We start from the raw sequence: 26,033 nt of genomic DNA, 5'->3' as shown, positions 1-26,033 counted from the left end.
GATAACAAATTACGAAAACGGACGGATTTCTCAGGTTTTTACTACATATGAACACTTTTACATTCTCCCATGCAACGCGGCTGCTGGTCCTCCTTTCATGCAAAATCGTAAGGTCCTAGGTCATGTCCAAGCCACCAAAGCCGGCTAAAAAGTGAATAATCGACAACTAAAACTTGAATTGTACTACTTCTTACTGGCTATTACTTCAACATAGAAGCTTCTTCTGTGTTCTACTATGGTGCTTTTAGTGTTTCCGCATACCGCAGCACGCGACATAGCTTTGTAAACGATAAATGTAACCGTTTAAGAGAGAAGAACGGCCAATGTGACGATCTGGCTTTAAGTTGATTCGATAACAAATGACGAAAACGGACGGATTTCTCCGGTTTTTACTACATATGAACACTTTTCACATTCTCACGTGCAACGCGGCTGCTAGTCCTCCTTTCATGCTAAATCTTAAGGTCCTAGGTCATATCCAAGCCACCAAAACCGCCAAAAATGTGAATAATCGATAATTAAAACTTGAATTGTACTACTTCTTACTGGCTATTACTTCAACTTAGAAGCATCTTCTGTGTTCTAATATGGTGCTTTTAGTGTCTCCGCATACCGCAGCACGCGACATAGCTTTGCAGACGATAAATGTAACCGTCTCAGAGAGAAAAGCGGCCAATGTGACGAGCTGGCTTTAAGTCGATTCGATAACAAATGACGAAAACGGACGGATTTCTCAGGTTTTTACTACATATGAACACATTTCACATTCTCCCGTGCAACGCGGCTGCAAGTACTCCTTTCATGCAAAATCCTAAGGTCCTAGGTCATGTCCAAGCCACCAAAGCCGGCTATAAAGTGAATAATCGACAACTAAAACTTGAATTGTACTACTTCTTACTGGCTGTTTCTTCAACTTAGAAGCTTCTTCTGTGTTCTACTATGGTGCTTTTAGTGTTTCGGCATACCGCAGCACGCGACATAGCTTTACAGAAGATAAATGTAACCGTTTGAGAGAGAAGAGTGGCCAATGTGACGATCTGGCTTGAAGTCAATTCGATAACAAATAATGAAAACGGACGGATTTCTCAAGTTTTTACTACACATGAACACTTTTCAGATTCTCCCATGCAACGCGGCTGCTAGACCTCCTTTCATGCAAAATCTTAAGGTCCTAGGTCATGTCCAAGCCACCAAAGCCGGCTAAAACGTGAATAATCGACAACTAAAACTTGAATTGTACTACTTCTTACTGGCTATTACTTCAACTTAGAATCTTCTTCTGTATTCTCCTATGGTGCTTTTAGTGTCTCCGCATACCGCAGCACGCGACATAGCTTTGCAGACGATAAATGTAACCGTCTCAGAGAGAAAAGCGGACAATGTGACGATCTGTCTTTCAGTCGATTCGATAACAAATGACGAAAACGGACGGATTTCTCGGGTTTTTACAACATATGAACACTTTTCACATTCTCCCGTGCAACGCGGCTGCTAGTCCTTTTTTCATGCAAAATCTTAAGGTCCTAGGTCATATCCAAGCCACCAAAGCCGGCTAAAAAGTGAATAATCGATAATTAAAACTTGAATTGTACTACTTCTTACTGGCTATTACTTCAACTTAGAAGCTTCTTCTGTGTTCTACTATGGTGCTTTTAGTGTTTCCGCATACCGCAGCACGCGACATAGCTTTGCAGACGATAAATGTAACCGTTTGAGAGAGAAGAGCGGCCAATGTGACGATCTGGCTTTAAGTCGATTCGATAACAAATGACGAAAACGGACAGATTTCTCAGGTTTTTACTATATATGAACACTTTTCACATTCTCGCTTGCAACGCGGCTGCTAGTCCTCCTTTCATGCCTAACCTTAAGGTCCTAGGTCATATCCAAGCCACCAAACCCGGCTAAAAAGTGAATAATCGATAATTAAAACTTGAATTGTACTACTTCTTACTGGCTATTACTTCAACTTAGAAGCTACTTCTGTGTTCTACTATGGTGCTTTTAGTGGCTCCGCACACCGCAGCACGTGACATAGCTTTGCAGACGATAAATGTAACCGTCTCAGAGAGAAAAGCTGCCAATTTGACGATCTGGCTTTATGTCGATTCGATAACAAATGACGACAAGGGACGGATTTCTCAGGTTTTTACTACATATGAACACTTTTCACATTCTCCTGTGCAACGCGGCTGCTAGTCCTCCTTTCATGCAAAATCTTAAGGTCCTAGGTCATGTCCAAGCCATCAAATCCGGCTAAAAAGTGAATAATCGATAGTTAAAACTTGAATTGTACTACTTCTTACTGGCTATTACTTCAACTTAGAAGCTACTTCTGTGTTCTACTATGGTGCTTTTAGTGGCTCCGCATACCGCAGCACCCGACATAGCTTTGCAGACGATAAATGTAACCGTTTCAGAGAGAAGAACGGCCAATGTGACGATCTGGCTTTAAGTCGATTCGATAACAAATGACGAAAGCGGACGGATTTCTCAGGTTTTTACTACATATTAACACTTTTCACATTCTCGCGTGCAATGCGGCTGCTAGTCCTCCTTTCATGCAAAATCTTAAGGTTCCACCTCATGTCAAAGCCACCAAAGCCGGCTAAAAATTGAATAATCGACAACTAAAACTTGAATTGTACTACTTCTTACTGGCTATTACTTCAACTTAGAAGCTTCTTCTGTATTCTCCTATGGTGCTTTTAGTGTCTCCGCATACCGCAGCACGCGACATAGCTTTGCAGACGATAAATGTAACCGTCTCAGAGAGAAAAGCGGCCAATGTGACGAGCTGGCTTTAAGTCGATTCGATAACAAATGACGAAAACGGACGGATTTCTCAGGTTTTTACTACATATGAACACATTTCACATTCTCCCGTGCAACGCGGCTGCAAGTACTCCTTTCATGCAAAATCCTAAGGTCCTAGGTCATGTCCAAGCCACCAAAGCCGGCTATAAAGTGAATAATCGACAACTAAAACTTGAATTGTACTACTTCTTACTGGCTGTTTCTTCAACTTAGAAGCTTCTTCTGTGTTCTACTATGGTGCTTTTAGTGTTTCGGCATACCGCAGCACGCGACATAGCTTTACAGAAGATAAATGTAACCGTTTGAGAGAGAAGAGTGGCCAATGTGACGATCTGGCTTGAAGTCAATTCGATAACAAATAATGAAAACGGACGGATTTCTCAGGTTTTTACTACACATGAACACTTTTCAGATTCTCCCATGCAACGCGGCTGCTAGACCTCCTTTCATGCAAAATCTTAAGGTCCTAGGTCATGTCCAAGCCACCAAAGCCGGCTAAAAAGTGAATAATCGACAACTAAAACTTGAATTGTACTACTTCTTACTGGCTATTACTTCAACTTAGAAGCTTCTTCTGTGTTCTACTATGGTGCTTTTAGTGTTTCCGCATACCGCAGCACGCGACATAGCTTTGCAGACGATAAATGTAACCGTTTGAGAGAGAAGAGCGGCCAATGTGACGATCTGGCTTTAAGTCGATTCGATAACAAATGACGAAAACGGACAGATTTCTCAGGTTTTTACTATATATGAACACTTTTCACATTCTCCCGTGCAACGCGGCTGCTAGTCCTCCTTTCATGCATGATCTTAAGGTCCTAGGTCATATCCAAGCCACCAAACCCGGCTAAAAAGTGAATAATCGATAATTAAAACTTGAATTGTACTACTTCTTACTGGCTATTACTTCAACTTAGAAGCATCTTCTGTGTTCAGTTATGGTGCTTTTAGTGTCTCCGCATACCGCAGCACGTGACATAGCTTTGCAGACGATAAATGTAACCGTCTCAGAGAGAAAAGCGGACAATGTGACGATCTGGCTTTCAGTCAATTCGATAACAAATGACGAAAACGGACGGATTTCTCAGGTTTTTACTACATATGAACACTTTTCACATTCTCCCGTGCAACGCGGCTGCTAGTCCTCCTTTCATGCAAAATCTTAAGGTCCTAGGTGATATCCAAGCCACCAAAGCCGGCTAAAAAGTGAATAATCGATAATTAAAACTTGAATTGTACTACTTCTTACTGGCTATTACTTCAACTTAGAAGCTTCTTCTGTGTTCTACTATGGTGCTTTTAGTGTTTCCGCATACCGCAGCACGCGACATAGCTTTACAGACGATAAATGTAACCGTTTCAGAGAGAAGAGCGGCCAATGTGACGATCTGGCTATAAGTCAATTCGATAACAAATGACGAAAACGGACGGATTTCTGAGGTTTTTACTGCATATGAACTCTTTTCGCATTCTCCCGTGCATCGCGGCTGCTAGTCCTCCTTTCATGCAAAATCTTAAGGTCCTATGTCATATCCAAGCCACTAAAGTCGGCTAAAAAGTGAATAATCGATAATTAAAACTTGAATTGTACTACTTCTTACTGGCTATTACTTCAACTTAGAAGCTTTTTTTGTGTTCTACTATGGTGCTTTTAGTGTCTCCGCATACCGCAGCACGCGACATAGCTTTGCAGACGATAAATGTAACCGTCTCAGAGAGAAAAGCGGCCAATGTGACGATCTGGCTTTAAGTCGATTCGATAACTAATTACGAAAACGGACGGATTTCTCAGGTTTTTACTACATATGAACACTTTTACATTCTCCCATGCAACGCGGCTGCTGGTCCTCCTTTCATGCAAAATCGTAAGGTCCTAGGTCATGTCCAAGCCACCAAAGCCGGCTAAAAAGTGAATAATCGACAACTAAAACTTGAATTGTACTACTTCTTAGTGGCTATTACTTCAACATAGAAGCTTCTTCTGTGTTCTACTATGGTGCTTTAAGTGTTTCCGCATACCGCAGCACGCGACATAGCTTTGTAAACGATAAATGTAACCGTTTAAGAGAGAAGAACGGCCAATGTGACGATCTGGCTTTAAGTTGATTCGATAACAAATGACGAAAACGGACGGATTTCTCCGGTTTTTACTACATATGAACACTTTTCACATTCTCCCGTGCAACGCGGCTGCTAGTCCTCCTTTCATGCAAAATCTTAAGGTCCTAGGTGATATCCAAGCCACCAAAGCCGGCTAAAAAGTGAATAATCGACAACTAAAACTTGAATTGTACTACTTCTTACTGGCTATTACTTCAACTTAGATTGTTCTTCTTGTTGTACTATGGTGCTTTTAGTGTTTCCGCATACCGCAGCACGCGACATAGCTTTACAGACGATAAGTGTAACCGTTTCAGAGAGAAGAGCGGCCAATGTGACGATCTGGCTTTAAGTCGATTCGATAACAAATGACGAAAACGTACGGATTTCTCAGGTTTTTACTAGATATGAACACATTTCACATTCTCCCGTGCAACGCGGCTGCTAGTCCTCCTTTCATGCAAAATCTTAAGGTCCTAGGTCATGTCCAAGCCACCAAAGCCGGCCAAAAACTGAATAATCGACAACTAAAACTTGAATTGTTCTACTTCTTACTGGCTATTGCTTAAACTTAGAAGCTTCTTATGTGTTGTACTATGGTGCTTTTAGTGTTTCCGCATACCGCAGCACGCGACATAACTTTGCAGACGATAAATGAAACCGTTTCAGAGAGAAGAGCGGCCAATGTGACGATCTGGTTTTAAGTCCATTCGTTAACAAATGACGAAAACTGACGGATATCTCAGGTTTTTACTGCATATGAACACTTTTCAGATTCGCCCGTGCAACGCGGCGGCTAGTCCTCCTTTCATGCAAAATCTTAAGGTCCTAGGTCATGTCCAAGCCACCAAAGCCGGCTAAAAAGTGAATAATCGACAACTAAAACTTGAATTGTACTACTTCTTACTGGCTATTACTTCAACTTAGAAGTTTCTTCTGTGTTCTACTATGGTGCTTTTAGTGTCTCCACATACCGCAGCACGCGGCATAGCTTTGCAGACGATAAATGTAACCCTCTCAGAGAGAAAAACAGCCAATGTGACGATCTGGCTTTAAGTCGATTCGATAACAAATGACGAAAACGGACGGATTTCTCAGGTTTTTATTACATATGAACACTTTTCCCATCCTCCCGTGCAACGCAGCTGCTAGTCCTCCTTTCATGCAAAATCTTAAGGTCCTAGGTCATGTCCAAGCCATCAAAGCCGGCTAAAAAGTAAATAAACGACAACTAAAACTTCAATTGTACTACTTCTTACTGGCTATTACTTCAACTTAGAAGCTTCTTCTTGTTGTACTATGGTGTTTTTAGTGTTTCCGCATACCGCAGCACGCGACATAGCTTTGCAGACGATAAATGTAACCGTTTCAGAGAGAAGAGCGGCCAATGTGACGATCTGGCTTTAAGTCGATTCGATAACAAATGACGAAAATGGACGAATTTCTCAGGTTTTACTACATATGAACACTTTTCACATTCTCCCGTGCAACGCGGCTGCTAGTCCTCCTTTCATGCAAAATCTTAAGGTCCTAGGTCATGTCCAAGCCACCAAAGCCGGCTAAAAAGTGAATAATCGACAACTAAAACTTGAATTGTACTACTTCTTACTGGCTATTACTTCAACTTAGAAGCTTCTTCTGTGTTCTACTATGGAGCTTTTAGTGTCTCCGCATACCGCAGAACGCGACATAGCTCTGCAGACGATAAATGTAACCGTCTCAGAGAGAAAAGCGGCCAATGTGACCATCTTGCTTTAAGTCGATTCGATAACAAATGACGAAACCGGACGGGTTTCTCAGGTTTTTACTACTTAAGAACACTTTTCACATTCTCCTATGCAACGCGGTTGCTAGTCCTCCTTTCAAGCAAAATCTTAAGGTCCTAGGTCATGTCCAAGCCACCAAAGCCGGCAAATAAAGTAAATAATCGACAACTAAAACTTCAATTGCACTACTTCTTACTGGCTATTACTTCAACATAGAAGCTTCTTCTGTGTTCTACTATGGTGCTTTTAGTGTTTCCGCATACCGCAGCACGCGACATAGCTTTGTAGACGATAAATGTAACCGTTTCAGAGAGAAGAGCGGCCAATGTGACGATCTGGCTTTAAGTCGATTCGATAACATATGACGGAAACAGACGGATTTCTGAGATTTTTAATACATATGAACTCTTTTCACATTCTCCAGTGCCACGCGGCTGCTAGTCCTCCTTTCATGCAAAATCTTAAGGTCCTAGGTCATATCCAAGCCACCAAAGCCGGCTATAAAGTGAATAATCGACAACTAAATCTTGAATTGTACTACTTCTTACTTGCTGTTTCTTCAACTTAGAAGCTTCTTCTGTGTTCTACTATGTTGCTTTTAGTGTTTCCGCATACCGCAGCACGCACATAGCTTTGCAGATGTAAAATGTAACCGTTTCAGAGAGAAGAGCGGCCAATGTGACGATGTGGCTTTAAGTCGATTCGATAACAAATGACGAAAACGGACGGATTTCTCAGGTTTTTACTACTTAAGAACACTTTTCACATTCTCCCGTGCAACGCGGCTGCTAGTCCTCCTTTCATGCAAAATCTTAAGGTCCTAGGTGATATCCAAGCCACCAAAGCCGGCTAAAAAGTGAATAATCGGCAACTAAAACTTGAATTGTACTACTTCTTACTGGCTATTGCTTCATTTTAGAAGCTTCTTCTGTGTTCTACTATGGTGCTTTTAGTGTTTCGGCATACCGCAGCACGTGACATAGCTTTGCAGACGATAAATGTAACCGTTTCAGAGAGAAGAACGGCCAATGTGACGATCTGGCTTTAAGTCGATTCGATAACAAATGACGAAAGCGGACGGATTTCTCAGGTTTTTACTACATATTAACACTTTTCACATTCTCGCGTGCAACGCGGCTGCTAGTCCTCCTTTCATGCAAAATTTTAACGTCCTAGTTCATGTCCAAGCCACCAAAGCCGGCCAAAAACTGAATAATCGACAACTAAAACTTGAATTGTTCTACTTCTTACTGGCTATTGCTTCAACTTAGAAGCTTCTTCTGTGTTCTACTATGGTGCTTTTAGTGTCTCCGCATACCGCAGCATGCGACATAGCTTTGCAGACGATAAATGTGACCGTCTCAGAGAGAAAAGCGGCCAATGTGACGATCTGGATTTAAGTCGATTCGATAACAAATGACGAAAATGGACGGATTTCTCAGGTTTTACTACATATGAACACTTTTCACATTCTTCCGTGCAACGTGGCTGCTAGTCCTCCTTTCATGCAAAATCTTAAGGTCCTAGGTCATGTCCAAGCCACCAAAGCCGGCTAAAAAGTGAATAATCGACAACTAAAACTTGAATTGTACTATTTCTTACTGGCTATTACTTCAACTTAGAAGCTTCTTCTGTGTTCTACTATGGTGATTTTAGTGTCTCCGCATACCGCAGAACGCGACATAGCTTTGCAGACGATAAATGTAACCGTCTCAGAGAGAAAAGCGGCCAATGTGACCATCTTGCTTTAAGTCGATTCGATAACAAATGACGATATCGGACGGATTTCTCAGGTTTTTACTACTTAAGAACACTTTTCACATTCTCCTGTGCAACGCGGCTGCTAGACCTCCTTTCAAGCAAAATCTTAAGGTCCTAGGTCATGTCCAAGCCACCAAAGCCGGCAAATAAAGTAAATAATCGACAACTAAAACTTCAATTGCACTACTTCTTACTGGCTATTACTTCAACATAGAAGCTTCTTCTGTGTTCTACTATGGTGCTTTTAGTGTTTCCGCATACCGCAGCACGCGACATAGCTTTGTAGACGATAAATGTAACCGTTTCAGAGAGAAGAGCGGCCAATGTGACGATCTGGCTTTAAGTCGATTCGATAACATATGACGAAAACAGACGGATTTCTGAGGTTTTTAATACATATGAACTCTTTTCACATTCTCCAGTGCAACGCGGCTGCTATTCCTCCTTTCATGCAAAATCTTAAGGTCCTAGGTCATATCCAAGCCACCAAAGCCGGCTAAAAAGTGAATAATCGATAATTAAAACTTGAATTGTACTACTTCTTACTGGCTATTGCTTCATTTTAGAAGCTTCTTCTGTGTTCTACTATGGTGCTTTTAGTGTCTCCGCATACCGCAGCACGCGACATAGCTTTGCAGACGCTAAATGTAACCGTCTCAGAGATAAAAGCGGCTAATGTGACGATCTGTCTTTAAGTCGATTCGATAACAAATGACGAATACGGTCTGATTTCTCAGGTTTTTACTACATATGAACACTTTTCACATTCTCCCGTGCAACGCGGTTGCAAGTCCTCCTTTCATGCAAAATCTTAAGGTCCTAGGTCATGTCCAAGCCACCAATGCCGGCTATAAAGTGAATAATCGACAACTAAAACTTGAATTGTACTACTACTTACTTGCTGTTTCTTCAACTTAGAAGCTTCTTCTGTGTTCTACTATGTTGCTTTTAGTGTTTCCGCATACCGCAGCACGTGACATAGCTTTGCAGACGATAAATGTAACCGTTTCAGAGAGAAGAACGGCCAATGTGACGATCTGGCTTTAAGTCGATTCGATAACAAATGACGAAAGCGGACGGATTTCTCAGGTTTTTACTACATATTAACACTTTTCACATTCTCACGTGCAACGCGGCTGCTAGTCCTCCTTTCATGCAAAATCTTAAGGTTCCACCTCATGTCAAAGCCACCAAAGCCGGCTAAAAAGTGAATAATCGACAACTAAAACTTGAATTGTACTACTTCTTACTGGCTATTACTTCAACTTAGAAGCTTCTTCTGTGTTCTACTATGGTGCTTTTAGTGTCTCCGCATACCGCAGCACGCGACATAGCTTTGCTGACGATAAATGTAACCGTCTCAGAGAGAAAAGCGGCCAATGTGACGATATGGCTTAAAGTCGATTCGATAACAAATGACGCAAACGGACGGATTTCTCAGGTTTTTACTACATATGAACACTTTTCACATACTCCCGTGCAACGCGGCTGCTAGTCCTCCTTTCATGCAAAATCTTATGGTCCTAGGTCATGTCCAAGCCACCAAAGCCGGCTAAAAAGTGAATAATCGACAACTAAAACTTGAATTGTACTACTTCTTACTGGCTATTACTTCAACTTAGAAGCTTCTTCTGTGTTCTACTATGGAGCTTTTAGTGTCTCCGCATACCGCAGAACGCGACATAGCTCTGCAGACGATAAATGTAACCGTCTCAGAGAGAAAAGCGGCCAATGTGACCATCTTGCTTTAAGTCGATTCGATAACAAATGACGAAACCGGACGGGTTTCTCAGGTTTTTACTACTTAAGAACACTTTTCACATTCTCCTATGCAACGCGGTTGCTAGTCCTCCTTTCAAGCAAAATCTTAAGGTCCTAGGTCATGTCCAAGCCACCAAAGCCGGCAAATAAAGTAAATAATCGACAACTAAAACTTCAATTGCACTACTTCTTACTGGCTATTACTTCAACATAGAAGCTTCTTCTGTGTTCTACTATGGTGCTTTTAGTGTTTCCGCATACCGCAGCACGCGACATAGCTTTGTAGACGATAAATGTAACCGTTTCAGAGAGAAGAGCGGCCAATGTGACGATCTGGCTATAAGTCGATTCGATAACATATGACGGAAACAGACGGATTTCTGAGATTTTTAATACATATGAACTCTTTTCACATTCTCCAGTGCCACGCGGCTGCTAGTCCTCCTTTCATGCAAAATCTTAAGGTCCTAGGTCATATCCAAGCCACCAAAGCCGGCTATAAAGTGAATAATCGACAACTAAATCTTGAATTGTACTACTTCTTACTTGCTGTTTCTTCAACTTAGAAGCTTCTTCTGTGTTCTACTATGTTGCTTTTAGTGTTTCCGCATACCGCAGCACGCACATAGCTTTGCAGATGTAAAATGTAACCGTTTCAGAGAGAAGAGCGGCCAATGTGACGATGTGGCTTTAAGTCGATTCGATAACAAATGACGAAAACGGACGGATTTCTCAGGTTTTTACTACTTAAGAACACTTTTCACATTCTCCCGTGCAACGCGGCTGCTAGTCCTCCTTTCATGCAAAATCTTAAGGTCCTAGGTGATATCCAAGCCACCAAAGCCGGCTAAAAAGTGAATAATCGGCAACTAAAACTTGAATTGTACTACTTCTTACTGGCTATTGCTTCATTTTAGAAGCTTCTTCTGTGTTCTACTATGGTGCTTTTAGTGTTTCGGCATACCGCAGCACGTGACATAGCTTTGCAGACGATAAATGTAACCGTTTCAGAGAGAAGAACGGCCAATGTGACGATCTGGCTTTAAGTCGATTCGATAACAAATGACGAAAGCGGACGGATTTCTCAGGTTTTTACTACATATTAACACTTTTCACATTCTCGCGTGCAACGCGGCTGCTAGTCCTCCTTTCATGCAAAATTTTAACGTCCTAGTTCATGTCCAAGCCACCAAAGCCGGCCAAAAACTGAATAATCGACAACTAAAACTTGAATTGTTCTACTTCTTACTGGCTATTGCTTCAACTTAGAAGCTTCTTCTGTGTTCTACTATGGTGCTTTTAGTGTCTCCGCATACCGCAGCATGCGACATAGCTTTGCAGACGATAAATGTGACCGTCTCAGAGAGAAAAGCGGCCAATGTGACGATCTGGATTTAAGTCGATTCGATAACAAATGACGAAAATGGACGGATTTCTCAGGTTTTACTACATATGAACACTTTTCACATTCTTCCGTGCAACGCGGCTGCTAGTCCTCCTTTCATGCAAAATCTTAAGGTCCTAGGTCATGTCCAAGCCACCAAAGCCGGCTAAAAAGTGAATAATCGACAACTAAAACTTGAATTGTACTATTTCTTACTGGCTATTACTTCAACTTAGAAGCTTCTTCTGTGTTCTACTATGGTGATTTTAGTGTCTCCGCATACCGCAGAACGCGACATAGCTTTGCAGACGATAAATGTAACCGTCTCAGAGAGAAAAGCGGCCAATGTGACCATCTTGCTTTAAGTCGATTCGATAACAAATGACGATATCGGACGGATTTCTCAGGTTTTTACTACTTAAGAACACTTTTCACATTCTCCTGTGCAACGCGGCTGCTAGACCTCCTTTCAAGCAAAATCTTAAGGTCCTAGGTCATGTCCAAGCCACCAAAGCCGGCAAATAAAGTAAATAATCGACAACTAAAACTTCAATTGCACTACTTCTTACTGGCTATTACTTCAACATAGAAGCTTCTTCTGTGTTCTACTATGGTGCTTTTAGTGTTTCCGCATACCGCAGCACGCGACATAGCTTTGTAGACGATAAATGTAACCGTTTCAGAGAGAAGAGCGGCCAATGTGACGATCTGGCTTTAAGTCGATTCGATAACATATGACGAAAACAGACGGATTTCTGAGGTTTTTAATACATATGAACTCTTTTCACATTCTCCAGTGCAACGCGGCTGCTATTCCTCCTTTCATGCAAAATCTTAAGGTCCTAGGTCATATCCAAGCCACCAAAGCCGGCTAAAAAGTGAATAATCGATAATTAAAACTTGAATTGTACTACTTCTTACTGGCTATTGCTTCATTTTAGAAGCTTTTCTGTGTTCTACTATGGTGCTTTTAGTGTCTCCGCATACCGCAGCACGCGACATAGCTTTGCAGACGCTAAATGTAACCGTCTCAGAGAGAAAAGCGGCTAATGTGACGATCTGTCTTTAAGTCGATTCGATAACAAATGACGAATACGGTCTGATTTCTCAGGTTTTTACTACATATGAACACTTTTCACATTCTCCCGTGCAACGCGGTTGCAAGTCCTCCTTTCATGCAAAATCTTAAGGTCCTAGGTCATGTCCAAGCCACCAATGCCGGCTATAAAGTGAATAATCGACAACTAAAACTTGAATTGTACTACTACTTACTTGCTGTTTCTTCAACTTAGAAGCTTCTTCTGTGTTCTACTATGTTGCTTTTAGTGTTTCCGCATACCGCAGCACGTGACATAGCTTTGCAGACGATAAATGTAACCGTTTCAGAGAGAAGAACGGCCAATGTGACGATCTGGCTTTAAGTCGATTCGATAACAAATGACGAAAGCGGACGGATTTCTCAGGTTTTTACTACATATTAACACTTTTCACATTCTCACGTGCAACGCGGCTGCTAGTCCTCCTTTCATGCAAAATCTTAAGGTTCCACCTCATGTCAAAGCCACCAAAGCCGGCTAAAAAGTGAATAATCGACAACTAAAACTTGAATTGTACTACTTCTTACTGGCTATTACTTCAACTTAGAAGCTTCTTCTGTGTTCTACTATGGTGCTTTTAGTGTCTCCGCATACCGCAGCACGCGACATAGCTTTGCTGACGATAAATGTAACCGTCTCAGAGAGAAAAGCGGCCAATGTGACGATATGGCTTAAAGTCGATTCGATAACAAATGACGCAAACGGACGGATTTCTCAGGTTTTTACTACATATGAACACTTTTCACATACTCCCGTGCAACGCGGCTGCTAGTCCTCCTTTCATGCAAAATCTTATGGTCCTAGGTCATGTCCAAGCCACCAAAGACGGCTAAAAAGTGAATAATCGACAACTAAAATTGAATTGTACTACTTCTTACTGGCTATTACTTCAACTTAGAATCTTCTTCTGTGTTCTACTATGGTGCTTTTAGTGTTTCCGCATACCGCAGCACGCGACATAGCTTTGCAGACGATAAATGTAACCGTCTTAGAGAGAAAAGCGGTCAATGTGACGATCTGACTTTAAGTCGATTCGATAACAAATGACGAAAACGGACGGATTTCACAGGTTTTTACTACATATGAACACATTTCACATTCTCCCATGCAACGCGGCAGCTAGTCCTCCTTTCATGCAAAATCTTAAGGTCCTAGGTCATGTCCAAGCCACCAAAGCCGGCTAAAAAGTGAATAATCGACAACTAAAACTTCAATTGTACTACTTCTTACTGGCTATTACTTCCACTTAGAAGCTTCTTCTTGTTGTTCTATGGTGTTTGTAGTGTTTCCGCATACCGCAGCACGCGACATAGCTTTGCAGACGATAAATGTAACCGTTTCAGAGAGAAGAGCAACCAATGTGACGATCTGGCTTTAAGTCGATTAGATAACAAATGACGAAAACGTACGGATTTCTCATATTTTTAATACATATGAACACATTTCACATTCTCCCGTGCAACGCGGCTGCTAGTCCTCCTTTCAAGCAAAATCTTAAGGTCCTAGGTCATGTCCAAGCCACCAAAGCTGGCAAATAAAGTAAATAATCGACAACTAAAACTTCAATTGCACTACTTCTTACTGGCTATTACTTCAACATAGAAGCTTCTTCTGTGTTCTACTATGGTGCTTTTAGTGTTTCCGCATACCGCAGCACGCGACATAGCTTTGTAGACGATAAATGTAACCGTTTCAGAGAGAAGAGCGGCCAATGTGACGATCTGGCTTTAAGTCGATTCGATAACATATGACGAAAACAGACGGATTTCTGAGGTTTTTAATACATATGAACTCTTTTCACATTCTCCAGTGCAACGCGGCTGCTATTCCTCCTTTCATGCAAAATCTTAAGGTCCTAGGTCATATCCAAGCCACCAAAGCCGGCTAAAAAGTGAATAATCGATAATTAAAACTTGAATTTTACTACTTCTTACTGGCTATTGCTTCATTTTAGAAGCTTCTTCTGTGTTCTACTATGGTGCTTTTAGTGTCTCCGCATACCGCAGCACGCGACATAGCTTTGCAGACGATAAATGTAACCGTCTCAGAGAGAAAAGCGGCCAATGTGACGATCTGTCTTTAAGTCGATTCGATAACAAATGACGAAAACGAACGGATTTCTCAGGTTTTTACTACATATGAACACTTTTCACATTCTCCCGTGCAACGCGGTTGCAAGTCCTCCTTTCATGCAAAATCTTAAGGTCCTAGGTCATGTCCAAGCCACCAATGCCGGCTATAAAGTGAATAATCGACAACTAAAACTTGAATTGTACTACTACTTACTTGCTGTTTCTTCAACTTAGAAGCTTCTTCTGTGTTCTACTATGTTGCTTTTAGTGTTTCCGCATACCGCAGCACGAACATAGCTTTGCAGACGTAAAATGTAACCGTTTCAGAGAGAAGAGCGGCCAATGTGACGATCTGGCTATAAGTCAATTCGATAACAAATGACGAAAACGGACGGATTTCTGAGGTTTTTACTGCATATGAACTCTTTTCGCATTCTCCCGTGCAACGCGGCTACTAGTCCTCTTTCATGCAAAATCTTAAGGTCCTAGGTCATATCCAAGCCACTAAAGCCGGCTAAAAAGTGAATAATCGATAATTAAAACTTGAATTGTACTACTTCTTACTGGCTATTGCTTCATTTTAGAAGCTTCTTCTGTGTTCTACTATCGTGCTTTTAGTGTCTCCGCATACCGCAGCACGTGACATAGCTTTGCAGACGATAAATGTAACCGTTTCAGAGAGAAGAACGGCCAATGTGACGATCTGGCTTTAAGTCGATTCGATAACAAATGACGAAAGCGGACGGATTTCTCAGGTTTTTACTACATATGAACACTTTTCACATTCTCCCGTGCAACGCGGCTGCTAGTCCTCCTTTCATGCAAAATCTTAAGGTCCTAGGTGATATCCAAGCCACCAAAGCCGGCTAAAAAGTGAATAATCGATAATTAAAACTTGAATTGTACTACTTCTTACTGGCTATTACTTCAACTTAGAAGCTTCTTCTGTGTTCTACTATGGTGCTTTTAGTGTTTCCGCATACCGCAGCACGCGACATAGCTTTGCAGACGATAAATGTAACCGTTTCAGAGAGAAGAGCGGCCAATGTGACGATCTGGCTATAAGTCAATTCGATAACAAATGACGAAAACGGACGGATTTCTGAGGTTTTTACTGCATATGAACTCTTTTCGCATTCTCCCGTGCATCGCGGCTGCTAGTCCTCCTTTCATGCAAAATCTTAAGGTCCTATGTCATATCCAAGCCACTAAAGTCGGCTAAAAAGTGAATAATCGATAATTAAAACTTGAATTGTACTACTTCTTACTGGCTATTACTTCAACTTAGAAGCTTTTTTTGTGTTCTACTATGGTGCTTTTAGTGTCTCCGCATACCGCAGCACGCGACATAGCTTTGCAGACGATAAATGTAACCGTCTCAGAGAGAAAAGCGGCCAATGTGACGATCTGGCTTTAAGTCGATTCGATAACTAATTACGAAAACGGACGGATTTCTCAGGTTTTTACTACATATGAACACTTTTACATTCTCCCATGCAACGCGGCTGCTGGTCCTCCTTTCATGCAAAATCGTAAGGTCCTAGGTCATGTCCAAGCCACCAAAGCCGGCTAAAAAGTGAATAATCGACAACTAAAACTTGAATTGTACTACTTCTTAGTGGCTATTACTTCAACATAGAAGCTTCTTCTGTGTTCTACTATGGTGCTTTAAGTGTTTCCGCATACCGCAGCACGCGACATAGCTTTGTAAACGATAAATGTAACCGTTTAAGAGAGAAGAACGGCCAATGTGACGATCTGGCTTTAAGTTGATTCGATAACAAATGACGAAAACGGACGGATTTCTCCGGTTTTTACTACATATGAACACTTTTCACATTCTCCCGTGCAACGCGGCTGCTAGTCCTCCTTTCATGCAAAATCTTAAGGTCCTAGGTGATATCCAAGCCACCAAAGCCGGCTAAAAAGTGAATAATCGACAACTAAAACTTGAATTGTACTACTTCTTACTGGCTATTACTTCAACTTAGATTGTTCTTCTTGTTGTACTATGGTGCTTTTAGTGTTTCCGCATACCGCAGCACGCGACATAGCTTTACAGACGATAAGTGTAACCGTTTCAGAGAGAAGAGCGGCCAATGTGACGATCTGGCTTTAAGTCGATTCGATAACAAATGACGAAAACGTACGGATTTCTCAGGTTTTTACTAGATATGAACACATTTCACATTCTCCCGTGCAACGCGGCTGCTAGTCCTCCTTTCATGCAAAATCTTAAGGTCCTAGGTCATGTCCAAGCCACCAAAGCCGGCCAAAAACTGAATAATCGACAACTAAAACTTGAATTGTTCTACTTCTTACTGGCTATTGCTTAAACTTAGAAGCTTCTTATGTGTTGTACTATGGTGCTTTTAGTGTTTCCGCATACCGCAGCACGCGACATAACTTTGCAGACGATAAATGAAACCGTTTCAGAGAGAAGAGCGGCCAATGTGACGATCTGGTTTTAAGTCCATTCGTTAACAAATGACGAAAACTGACGGATATCTCAGGTTTTTACTGCATATGAACACTTTTCAGATTCGCCCGTGCAACGCGGCGGCTAGTCCTCCTTTCATGCAAAATCTTAAGGTCCTAGGTCATGTCCAAGCCACCAAAGCCGGCTAAAAAGTGAATAATCGACAACTAAAACTTGAATTGTACTACTTCTTACTGGCTATTACTTCAACTTAGAAGTTTCTTCTGTGTTCTACTATGGTGCTTTTAGTGTCTCCACATACCGCAGCACGCGGCATAGCTTTGCAGACGATAAATGTAACCCTCTCAGAGAGAAAAACAGCCAATGTGACGATCTGGCTTTAAGTCGATTCGATAACAAATGACGAAAACGGACGGATTTCTCAGGTTTTTATTACATATGAACACTTTTCCCATCCTCCCGTGCAACGCAGCTGCTAGTCCTCCTTTCATGCAAAATCTTAAGGTCCTAGGTCATGTCCAAGCCATCAAAGCCGGCTAAAAAGTAAATAAACGACAACTAAAACTTCAATTGTACTACTTCTTACTGGCTATTACTTCAACTTAGAAGCTTCTTCTTGTTGTACTATGGTGTTTTTAGTGTTTCCGCATACCGCAGCACGCGACATAGCTTTGCAGACGATAAATGTAACCGTTTCAGAGAGAAGAGCGGCCAATGTGACGATCTGGCTTTAAGTCGATTCGATAACAAATGACGAAAATGGACGAATTTCTCAGGTTTTACTACATATGAACACTTTTCACATTCTCCCGTGCAACGCGGCTGCTAGTCCTCCTTTCATGCAAAATCGTAAGGTCCTAGGTCATGTCCAAGCCACCAAAGCCGGCTAAAAAGTGAATAATCGACAACTAAAACTTGAATTGTACTACTTCTTACTGGCTATTACTTCAACTTAGAAGCTTCTTCTGTGTTCTACTATGGAGCTTTTAGTGTCTCCGCATACCGCAGAACGCGACATAGCTCTGCAGACGATAAATGTAACCGTCTCAGAGAGAAAAGCGGCCAATGTGACCATCTTGCTTTAAGTCGATTCGATAACAAATGACGAAACCGGACGGGTTTCTCAGGTTTTTACTACTTAAGAACACTTTTCACATTCTCCTATGCAACGCGGTTGCTAGTCCTCCTTTCAAGCAAAATCTTAAGGTCCTAGGTCATGTCCAAGCCACCAAAGCCGGCAAATAAAGTAAATAATCGACAACTAAAACTTCAATTGCACTACTTCTTACTGGCTATTACTTCAACATAGAAGCTTCTTCTGTGTTCTACTATGGTGCTTTTAGTGTTTCCGCATACCGCAGCACGCGACATAGATTTGTAGACGATAAATGTAACCGTTTCAGAGAGAAGAGCGGCCAATGTGACGATCTGGCTTTAAGTCGATTCGATAACATATGACGGAAACAGACGGATTTCTGAGATTTTTAATACATATGAACTCTTTTCACATTCTCCAGTGCCACGCGGCTGCTAGTCCTCCTTTCATGCAAAATCTTAAGGTCCTAGGTCATATCCAAGCCACCAAAGCCGGCTATAAAGTGAATAATCGACAACTAAATCTTGAATTGTACTACTTCTTACTTGCTGTTTCTTCAACTTAGAAGCTTCTTCTGTGTTCTGCTATGTTGCTTTTAGTGTTTCCGCATACCGCAGCACGCACATAGCTTTGCAGATGTAAAATGTAACCGTTTCAGAGAGAAGAGCGGCCAATGTGACGATGTGGCTTTAAGTCGATTCGATAACAAATGACGAAAACGGACGGATTTCTCAGGTTTTTACTACATATGAACACTTTTCACATTCTCCCGTGCAACGCGGCTGCTAGTCCTCCTTTCATGCAAAATCTTAAGGTCCTAGGTGATATCCAAGCCACCAAAGCCGGCTAAAAAGTGAATAATCGGCAACTAAAACTTGAATTGTACTACTTCTTACTGGCTATTGCTTCATTTTAGAAGCTTCTTCTGTGTTCTACTATGGTGCTTTTAGTGTTTCGGCATACCGCAGCACGTGACATAGCTTTGCAGACGATAAATGTAACCGTTTCAGAGAGAAGAACGGCCAATGTGACGATCTGGCTTTAAGTCGATTCGATAACAAATGACGAAAGCGGACGGATTTCTCAGGTTTTTACTACATATTAACACTTTTCACATTCTCGCGTGCAACGCGGCTGCTAGTCCTCCTTTCATGCAAAATTTTAACGTCCTAGTTCATGTCCAAGCCACCAAAGCCGGCCAAAGACTGAATAATCGACAACTAAAACTTGAATTGTTCTACTTCTTACTGGCTATTGCTTCAACTTAGAAGCTTCTTCTGTGTTCTACTATGGTGCTTTTAGTGTCTCCGCATACCGCAGCATGCGACATAGCTTTGCAGACGATAAATGTGACCGTCTCAGAGAGAAAAGCGGCCAATGTGACGATCTGGATTTAAGTCGATTCGATAACAAATGACGAAAATGGACGGATTTCTCAGGTTTTACTACATATGAACACTTTTCACATTCTTCCGTGCAACGCGGCTGCTAGTCCTCCTTTCATGCAAAATCTTAAGGTCCTAGGTCATGTCCAAGCCACCAAAGCCGGCTAAAAAGTGAATAATCGACAACTAAAACTTGAATTGTACTATTTCTTACTGGCTATTACTTCAACTTAGAAGCTTCTTCTGTGTTCTACTATGGTGATTTTAGTGTCTCCGCATACCGCAGAACGCGACATAGCTTTGCAGACGATAAATGTAACCGTCTCAGAGAGAAAAGCGGCCAATGTGACCATCTTGCTTTAAGTCGATTCGATAACAAATGACGATATCGGACGGATTTCTCAGGTTTTTACTACTTAAGAACACTTTTCACATTCTCCTGTGCAACGCGGCTGCTAGACCTCCTTTCAAGCAAAATCTTAAGGTCCTAGGTCATGTCCAAGCCACCAAAGCCGGCAAATAAAGTAAATAATCGACAACTAAAACTTCAATTGCACTACTTCTTACTGGCTATTACTTCAACATAGAAGCTTCTTCTGTGTTCTACTATGGTGCTTTTAGTGTTTCCGCATACCGCAGCACGCGACATAGCTTTGTAGACGATAAATGTAACCGTTTCAGAGAGAAGAGCGGCCAATGTGACGATCTGGCTTTAAGTCGATTCGATAACATATGACGAAAACAGACGGATTTCTGAGGTTTTTAATACATATGAACTCTTTTCACATTCTCCAGTGCAACGCGGCTGCTATTCCTCCTTTCATGCAAAATCTTAAGGTCCTAGGTCATATCCAAGCCACCAAAGCCGGCTAAAAAGTGAATAATCGATAATTAAAACTTGAATTGTACTACTTCTTACTGGCTATTGCTTCATTTTAGAAGCTTCTTCTGTGTTCTACTATGGTGCTTTTAGTGTCTCCGCATACCGCAGCACGCGACATAGCTTTGCAGACGCTAAATGTAACCGTCTCAGAGAGAAAAGCGGCTAATGTGACGATCTGTCTTTAAGTCGATTCGATAACAAATGACGAATACGGTCTGATTTCTCAGGTTTTTACTACATATGAACACTTTTCACATTCTCCCGTGCAACGCGGTTGCAAGTCCTCCTTTCATGCAAAATCTTAAGGTCCTAGGTCATGTCCAAGCCACCAATGCCGGCTATAAAGTGAATAATCGACAACTAAAACTTGAATTGTACTACTACTTACTTGCTGTTTCTTCAACTTAGAAGCTTCTTCTGTGTTCTACTATGTTGCTTTTAGTGTTTCCGCATACCGCAGCACGAACATAGCTTTGCGGACGTAAAATGTAACCGTTTCAGAGAGAAGAGCGGCCAATGTGACGATCTGGCTATAAGTCAATTCGATAACAAATGACGAAAACGGACGGATTTCTGAGGTTTTTACTGCATATGAACTCTTTTCGCATTCTCCCGTGCAACGCGGCTACTAGTCCTCTTTCATGCAAAATCTTAAGGTCCTAGGTCATATCCAAGCCACTAAAGCCGGCTAAAAAGTGAATAATCGATAATTAAAACTTGAATTGTACTACTTCTTACTGGCTATTGCTTCATTTTAGAAGCTTCTTCTGTGTTCTACTATCGTGCTTTTAGTGTCTCCGCATACCGCAGCACGTGACATAGCTTTGCAGACGATAAATGTAACCGTTTCAGAGAGAAGAACGGCCAATGTGACGATCTGGCTTTAAGTCGATTCGATAACAAATGACGAAAGCGGACGGATTTCTCAGGTTTTTACTACATATTAACACTTTTCACATTCTCACGTGCAACGCGGCTGCTAGTCCTCCTTTCATGCAAAATCTTAAGGTTCCACCTCATGTCAAAGCCACCAAAGCCGGCTAAAAAGTGAATAATCGACAACTAAAACTTGAATTGTACTACTTCTTACTGGCTATTACTTCAACTTAGAAGCTTCTTCTGTGTTCTACTATGGTGCTTTTAGTGTCTCCGCATACCGCAGCACGCGACATAGCTTTGCTGACGATAAATGTAACCGTCTCAGAGAGAAAAGCGGCCAATGTGACGATATGGCTTAAAGTCGATTCGATAACAAATGACGCAAACGGACGGATTTCTCAGGTTTTTACTACATATGAACACTTTTCACATACTCCCGTGCAACGCGGCTGCTAGTCCTCCTTTCATGCAAAATCTTATGGTCCTAGGTCATGTCCAAGCCACCAAAGACGGCTAAAAAGTGAATAATCGACAACTAAAATTGAATTGTACTACTTCTTACTGGCTATTACTTCAACTTAGAATCTTCTTCTGTGTTCTACTATGGTGCTTTTAGTGTTTCCGCATACCGCAGCACGCGACATAGCTTTGCAGACGATAAATGTAACCGTCTTAGAGAGAAAAGCGGTCAATGTGACGATCTGACTTTAAGTCGATTCGATAACAAATGACGAAAACGGACGGATTTCACAGGTTTTTACTACATATGAACACATTTCACATTCTCCCATGCAACGCGGCAGCTAGTCCTCCTTTCATGCAAAATCTTAAGGTCCTAGGTCATGTCCAAGCCACCAAAGCCGGCTAAAAAGTGAATAATCGACAACTAAAACTTCAATTGTACTACTTCTTACTGGCTATTACTTCCACTTAGAAGCTTCTTCTTGTTGTACTATGGTGTTTGTAGTGTTTCCGCATACCGCAGCACGCGACATAGCTTTGCAGACGATAAATGTAACCGTTTCAGAGAGAAGAGCAACCAATGTGACGATCTGGCTTTAAGTCGATTCGATAACAAATGACGAAAACGTACGGATTTCTCATATTTTTAATACATATGAACACATTTCACATTCTCCCGTGCAACGCGGCTGCTAGTCCTCCTTTCAAGCAAAATCTTAAGGTCCTAGGTCATGTCCAAGCCACCAAAGCTGGCAAATAAAGTAAATAATCGACAACTAAAACTTCAATTGCACTACTTCTTACTGGCTATTACTTCAACATAGAAGCTTCTTCTGTGTTCTACTATGGTGCTTTTAGTGTTTCCGCATACCGCAGCACGCGACATAGCTTTGTAGACGATAAATGTAACCGTTTCAGAGAGAAGAGCGGCCAATGTGACGATCTGGCTTTAAGTCGATTCGATAACATATGACGAAAACAGACGGATTTCTGAGGTTTTTAATACATATGAACTCTTTTCACATTCTCCAGTGCAACGCGGCTGCTATTCCTCCTTTCATGCAAAATCTTAAGGTCCTAGGTCATATCCAAGCCACCAAAGCCGGCTAAAAAGTGAATAATCGATAATTAAAACTTGAATTTTACTACTTCTTACTGGCTATTGCTTCATTTTAGAAGCTTCTTCTGTGTTCTACTATGGTGCTTTTAGTGTCTCCGCATACCGCAGCACGCGACATAGCTTTGCAGACGATAAATGTAACCGTCTCAGAGAGAAAAGCGGCCAATGTGACGATCTGTCTTTAAGTCGATTCGATAACAAATGACGAAAACGAACGGATTTCTCAGGTTTTTACTACATATGAACACTTTTCACATTCTCCCGTGCAACGCGGTTGCAAGTCCTCCTTTCATGCAAAATCTTAAGGTCCTAGGTCATGTCCAAGCCACCAATGCCGGCTATAAAGTGAATAATCGACAACTAAAACTTGAATTGTACTACTACTTACTTGCTGTTTCTTCAACTTAGAAGCTTCTTCTGTGTTCTACTATGTTGCTTTTAGTGTTTCCGCATACCGCAGCACGAACATAGCTTTGCAGACGTAAAATGTAACCGTTTCAGAGAGAAGAGCGGCCAATGTGACGATCTGGCTATAAGTCAATTCGATAACAAATGACGAAAACGGACGGATTTCTGAGGTTTTTACTGCATATGAACTCTTTTCGCATTCTCCCGTGCAACGCGGCTACTAGTCCTCTTTCATGCAAAATCTTAAGGTCCTAGGTCATATCCAAGCCACTAAAGCCGGCTAAAAAGTGAATAATCGATAATTAAAACTTGAATTGTACTACTTCTTACTGGCTATTGCTTCATTTTAGAAGCTTCTTCTGTGTTCTACTATCGTGCTTTTAGTGTCTCCGCATACCGCAGCACGTGACATAGCTTTGCAGACGATAAATGTAACCGTTTCAGAGAGAAGAACGGCCAATGTGACGATCTGGCTTTAAGTCGATTCGATAACAAATGACGAAAGCGGACGGATTTCTCAGGTTTTTACTACATATTAACACTTTTCACATTCTCGCGTGCAACGCGGCTGCTAGTCCTCCTTTCATGCAAAATCTTAAGGTTCCACCTCATGTCAAAGCCACCAAAGCCGGCTAAAAAGTGAATAATCGACAACTAAAACTTGAATTGTACTACTTCTTACTGGCTATTACTTCAACTTAGAAGCTTCTTCTGTGTTCTACTATGGTGCTTTTAGTGTCTCCGCATACCGCAGCACGCGACATAGCTTTGCTGACGATAAATGTAACCGTCTCAGAGAGAAAAGCGGCCAATGTGACGATATGGCTTAAAGTCGATTCGATAACAAATGACGCAAACGGACGGATTTCTCAGGTTTTTACTACATATGAACACTTTTCACATACTCCCGTGCAACGCGGCTGCTAGTCCTCCTTTCATGCAAAATCTTATGGTCCTAGGTCATGTCCAAACCACCAAAGCCGGCTAAAAAGTGAATAATCGACAACTAAAATTGAATTGTACTACTTCTTACTGGCTATTACTTCAACTTAGAATCTTCTTCTGTGTTCTACTATGGTGCTTTTAGTGTTTCCGCATACCGCAGCACGCGACATAGCTTTGCTGACGATAAATGTAACCGTTTCAGAGAGAAGAGCGGCCAATGTGACGATGTGGCTTTAAGTCGATTCGATAACAAATGACGAAAACGTACGGATTTCTCATATCTTTAATACATATGAACACATTTCACACTCTCCCGTGCAACGCGGCTGCTAGTCCTCCTTTCAAGCAAAATCTTAAGGTCCTAGGTCATGTCCAAGCCACCAAAGCCGGCAAATAAAGTAAATAATCGACAACTAAAACTTCAATTGCACTACTTCTTACTGGCTATTACTTCAACATAGAAGCTTCTTCTGTGTTCTACTATGGTGCTTTTAGTGTTTCCGCATACCGCAGCACGCGACATAGCTTTGTAGACGATAAATGTAACCGTGTCAGAGAGAAGAGCGGCCAATGTGACGATCTGGCTTTAAGTCGATTCGATAACATATGACGAAAACAGACGGATTTCTGAGGTTTTTAATACATATGAACTCTTTTCACATTCTCCAGTGCAACGCGGCTGCTATTCCTCCTTTCATGCAAAATCTTAAGGTCCTAGGTCATATCCAAGCCACCAAAGCCGGCTAAAAAGTGAATAATCGATAATTAAAACTTGAATTGTACTACTTCTTACTGGCTATTGCTTCATTTTAGAAGCTTCTTCTGTGTTCTACTATGGTGCTTTTAGTGTCTCCGCATACCGCAGCACGCGACATAGCTTTGCAGACGATAAATGTAACCGTCTCAGAGAGAAAAGCGGCCAATGTGACGATCTGTCTTTAAGTCGATTCGATAACACATGACGAAAACGGTCTGATTTCTCAGGTTTTTACTACATATGAACACTTTTCACATTCTCCCGTGCAACGCGGTTGCAAGTCCTCCTTTCATGCAAAATCTTAAGGTCCTAGGTCATGTCCAAGCCACCAATGCCGGCTATAAAGTGAATAATCGACAACTAAAACTTGAATTGTACCACTACTTACTTGCTGTTTCTTCTACTTAGAAGCTTCTTCTGTGTTCTACTATGTTGCTTTTAGTGTTTCCGCATACCGCAGCACGAACATAGCTTTGCAGACGTAAAATGTAACCGTTTCAGAGAGAAGAGCGGCCAATGTGACGATCTGGCTATAAGTCAATTCGATAACAAATGACGAAAACGGACGGATTTCTGAGGTTTTTACTGCATATGAACTCTTATCGCATTCTCCCGTGCAACGCGGCTACTAGTCCTCTTTCATGCAAAATCTTAAGGTCCTAGGTCATATCCAAGCCACTAAAGCCGGCTAAAAAGTGAATAATCGATAATTAAAACTTGAATTGTACTACTTCTTACTGGCTATTGCTTCATTTTAGAAGCTTCTTCTGTGTTCTACTATCGTGCTTTTAGTGTCTCCGCATACCGCAGCACGTGACATAGCTTTGCAGACGATAAATGTAACCGTTTCAGAGAGAAGAACGGCCAATGTGACGATCTGGCTTTAAGTCGATTCGATAA

The sequence above is a fragment of the Schistocerca gregaria genome, unplaced genomic scaffold (genome assembly GCF_023897955.1).
Source record: "Schistocerca gregaria isolate iqSchGreg1 unplaced genomic scaffold, iqSchGreg1.2 ptg000378l, whole genome shotgun sequence".
Lineage (NCBI taxonomy): Eukaryota > Metazoa > Arthropoda > Insecta > Orthoptera > Acrididae > Schistocerca > Schistocerca gregaria.
The sequence above is the reverse complement of the archived record's forward strand: the minus strand, read 5'-3'. Positions refer to the sequence as shown.